At 38.6% G+C, this 4,773-nt stretch overlaps 1 pseudogene; it reads right to left on the reverse strand.

Annotated features, from left to right (window-relative positions):
* Window positions 1-351: 351 nt before the first annotated feature.
* On the reverse strand, window positions 352-4,344 carry LOC103952305 (annotated as a pseudogene).
* Window positions 4,345-4,773: the final 429 nt, after the last annotated feature.

Raw genomic sequence — 4,773 nt, forward strand, 5'->3', positions numbered from 1 at the left:
TGTCCCCTTTAGTCTTATTTAATGTAGTCCTTGCACTTAACAAACACATGATTACATTATGTAGTCAAGTCCGGTCTAGTGATAATCAATGAGGCCAAACAAACGTACCCTAGGGATTAGGAAGGGATTAGGGAGGGGACCAAAAGAAATAAAACACGTCAAATCCAAAAATGCTTGAGAAAAGAAAATCGTAGAAAGAGGAAGATAAGTTTGAGGTTTCAATAACAAATGTTGTTACACCATATAAAGAGGAACATACAGTCGGTATAAATTCAAAGTCATATTGATAACACAACATATTATATATTTGACAAGAGAACATTATTGTAAACAAGTGGTTTTCAAGAAATCTTTTTGGGCTAAGTTGGTTTATTTATTAAAAGTGAGTATTATTCCAAGGAATTTGGTAGCAGCATTGTTTTACTCATAGAGTGCTGGATCTGATAACCTTGGAGTTGGGATGGCAACCAAAGGAATCTTATTCTTCAACACAATCCCAAACTTCTCAGAAAGATCCAACTCCTCTCCCTCTTGCAATTTCCAATCAAAAGAATGCAAAAGTGTAGCAAGTGAATGCATCACCATCCTCTCAGCCATTGCAATCCTAGCACATATACTTTTGCCTGACCCAAATGGAAAATAGTTGAAGCCTTTTCCATTGTAGCCCCATTTGCTATCCAAGAACCTCTCCGGCTTGAACTCCAATCGGGTTTTCTCAAATTGAAGGGTCTCTGTGTATAGCCTAAACGTTGACGAAAATCCAAGATCCTATGGGAATGGTGTAGCCTCCCACAATGCAAGTTTCACTTGGGCAACGAGGGATTAATAGAGTCAAGGTTAGGTGCAAGCGCAGAGTTTCTTTCATCACAACTTGTAAGTATGGTAATTTGTTGATATGAGATTCTTCTACAATGTTGTGTTTGCCAACCACATCTTCTAATTCTTGCTGGGCTTTTTCCATCATCTCTGGTTTGTTCATGATTTCAGCTAGTGCAAACTCAGTTGTGTTGGAGGAAATGTCAGTCCCACCCACCACAATATCCTGCCCACAGAAAGATTGCACACTATTATGTTACTATACCAATTGGTTCCCTGGAAACAAGGGAAAACAAATGCTCATGTAGAAAGTAATCTTCATACATTTAGGTTAGTTTGTACATAAGTTGGGGATTTACATGAAGAAAGAAACTAACCTCTCCCATTTATTGATATAGTTGGTTATTCAAGACATTGAATGGTCCTCAAGAGTTTCCATTAGCTAAAACTGAAACTTCAAACCTAAAATCTAAGAGTTCTTTTGGAAGTACTTTTAAAATGGTTGAAAGCGCTTTTGGTGAAAATGTTTTTGGAACCAATCCTTAGTAAAAATGTAAGTAAATCTTGGAAAATAACTTAAAGTGCTTCATGGAAGAAACAAATAACTGATGATTCTTGCAGAAAACATTTCTCTAAAAGCACTTTCAGTCTTTTTAAAAGCACTTCCAAACGAGCCCTAAGTGATTGGCCGCAAATGTAAGGTTAAAAAACTAATGTGCACAGTAAAACAATCAACCATGTCAATAAATGAGATTTAATTTGAGATTAAGGTTGTCACAATGCATCATGTTTCAAGGAAAGACATACCCATGCACAGGGAAATGAATACTCTTCACAATCAAGATGTGATTCCATAGAAATATTGATGAAAACTTACGAATTTGGTGATCAAACTATTGGACGGATCAAGAATTCCCTTTTTCTTCATTAAGTGGATTACACACCTACCACTGGTTATGTAATTATTATTTGAATATATTCTTCAAATTAGGAATTTAGCAAATATAATATGGGGGTGATTTTCAGACGGGTTGGATTAAAAGTAAGGTTTTCAATTTCCAATCCAATAAATTCCAATCAAACTTTATTTTCAAATTCCAAAATAAGGTTACTCATTCCATTTTTCTTCAAAATCAAGTATGCACGAAACATAAACTATAATATTTGAATTACTCACTTTGATTGTCACTCAGCTTGCGGAATTGTGACCATCACTTGACCTACTGTTTTAATTTCGTTTTCATATCTCGTCATTCATGATTTTGTCATACCCATCACATAGCCGGAAGCTATATCGGAATGACGATCAGTCGTCTCATCAACAAGAAAAAGTGTGTGATTATATATAAAAAACAAAGAATTAAAAAAAATTAAAATAAAAACCATGAATTAATCATATCCAAAACTAACACAATAAAACTTGGAATATTTTAGAATTTTTTTATAGGAATAAGTTCGACAAATTTCATAAAGTTTCAAATAAAAAATTTGGAATTTTCAGCATATGGCTGTGCATTCCAAATTTCATCTAGTTTTTCAGGAATTTAAAATTTGAAACAACATTTTTTTTAATGGCGGAATTGAAATTTCAAATCCAACTTCCACCATTCAAAAATAAATACGAGAAAATAGGCTCGTGACAACAACATTGCAAATTCAAACATGAAAATAAACCAAACAACAAAACAATGGAGAGTCATGGACCACATGCAATTAATTGGGTAGGCACAAACTTCCAATTAGAAACTTATTTGACTCATGGAGATCAATGGATTTTGGGATAACGTTCTTATTACTTTATTTGGAAACTAAAAATCAAAACTCGAAAATAAAAAATTGAAAGTTATTTTTTTAGTTTTCAAACCTTACCTTTCATTTTTCCAAGGTTCTAAAAGACGCTAGGTGCTAGTCGAGCAGTGAGTTGAGGCCTAGCACCTGGGCGGCTAGGCGGGGTCTAGGTGGGCGGCGAGGCGGACTAGGCGGATTTAATTAAATCTATTATATTTCGTGTAAATAAGTGTTTATATTATTCGCAATTGGAACATAATGAAAATATAGGGAACAAACATATAATGTGTGTTCATTTTAAGTATTTAACAAGTCTCTTACAATTTATTGGAAAAAATAAAATGCAAAATGAAAGTTATCTATTTTCTATATAAGTGAATCGCAACCCAGGCGGGTGTCTAGGCAGGTCTGGGCGCACTAGGTGAGTGCCTAGGTGGTCTAGGTGGGCGCCTCAGTAGGTCTAGACGCATTTTCTTAATTTCAAACGTTCAGGCATTAATCAGGGTAGTGGCCAGCCGCCTAGCGCCTAGGCAGGGATTTTTGGAACAGTGCATTTTTCAATTAATGATTATAGAAACAGTAGTTATGAAATAAGTTTTCGATAAATTTAAAACTAAAACTAAACATTAATGCTCTACTTATTATCTATTTGTATCACCTCTCTAATAGAGGCATGACCCATCAACGCGTGCGAGTCTCAACTCCATTAAGAGATGGTACAAATAACGGTATAAGTAAATGGTAAGAATAATATTTATGAAAACTAAAAGCTTGCAACAAATTCAAAGTAAAACATTTACTTACCATAAGCAAAGCTTTGAGATGCGTCATGGTGAAAGGCGTCTTGGAATCTCCTCCCTCCTCCTTCAACTTCAACAAACACGTCAAAAAATCCTTATTGCTCTCCTCGTTCTCCCCTTCCTTGTTAATCCTCAGCCGTTGATCTATTACCTTCTCAAATATCCCATCAAACCTCCGTACCAACCCGTCCATCTGCTTCACCACCCCCTGCAAATCAAACCAGGCCAAACCTGGATAAAAGTCCGAAACATTCAGCTTACCCAAAAGCTCCGTTATCTTCGACACCACTTCTCGAAACTCCGCCCCGAGCCCCGCCCTCTCGTCTCCCTCCACGGTCTCGCCCCACAGCATGTTCGTAATAACATTCAGCGCGTTCAGGAACATCTGCTCCCCCACGTTAACCCGCGACCCGATCCGATTGTAGAAGTGACCGAAGGTCTGGCGGAGCTGTTTCCGCCGGAGCGCGTGCACTGAGTCCAGAGTGGTGTTGCTGAGCATTGTTAGCACGTAGACTTTCCTCAGCATCCGCCACTCCGGTCCGTACGGGGTCCACACAATGTTGGTTCCCCCGTACGTCGCAGCCCGACCAACGACAGGGACATCACAGTTGGCGAAGGTGGCGCCATGTTCCTTGAGAATTTGGCGAGCTGAGGAAGGGGAGGTGACTACAACGCCGACTGTGCTGCCGAGGCGAAGTTTGAAGATTGGGCCAGGCCCGTGAAGCAGAAGTGGAGTTCTGGGTCGAGGGAAAGGAGGTTCCCGACCAAGGGAAGGGCCCGGGGGTTGGGTGGCAGCTGCGGGTTCGGGTTGTTGGATTTTTTGACCAGCCAGAGGTACAAAAAGACGAGGAAAATGGCAGAGATGAAGGTCAGCAAAGTTTGATTAGATTGAGAGCATTGTGAATACAAATAGCTGGAATGGGAATCGGATGCCATTGCTGTGCACTGTTCACTGTTTGGGAATGGGAATGATGGAGGGCTGGATTAATATAATATTTAAGCGAAGGATGAAATATACGTTGTGGTTGGCACTTACCGAATTTGAATCCTCTCTTAAGTTTAGAAGGCTGAGCTTCCTGAGTATAGCACACGGACCGTTGGATTTTGATTCAACAACTACAAATAGAAAATCTTCTAAAAGTTATAATAATTGTAACCTCCTAAGCTGAGGAAAGGATCCAAATCCGGCACTTACCTAGCACAACTTATATAATAAGTTACTAGGTGAGAGACGACTTGAAACTAAGACGATGTCGCGCCAAAAGGGGGAACTATTAGAATATCGTTATCAATGGCCACCTACACAATCCTACAAACGGTTTTTAAATTTGACCCATCTTATTATGATAATTATTGAAATGGCTCTTTA

This window comes from the organism of the source record quoted next, unplaced genomic scaffold (assembly GCF_019419815.1).
Source record: "Pyrus x bretschneideri cultivar Hongxiangsu unplaced genomic scaffold, Pyrus_bretschneideri_v1 Contig14, whole genome shotgun sequence".
NCBI lineage: Eukaryota > Viridiplantae > Streptophyta > Magnoliopsida > Rosales > Rosaceae > Pyrus > Pyrus x bretschneideri.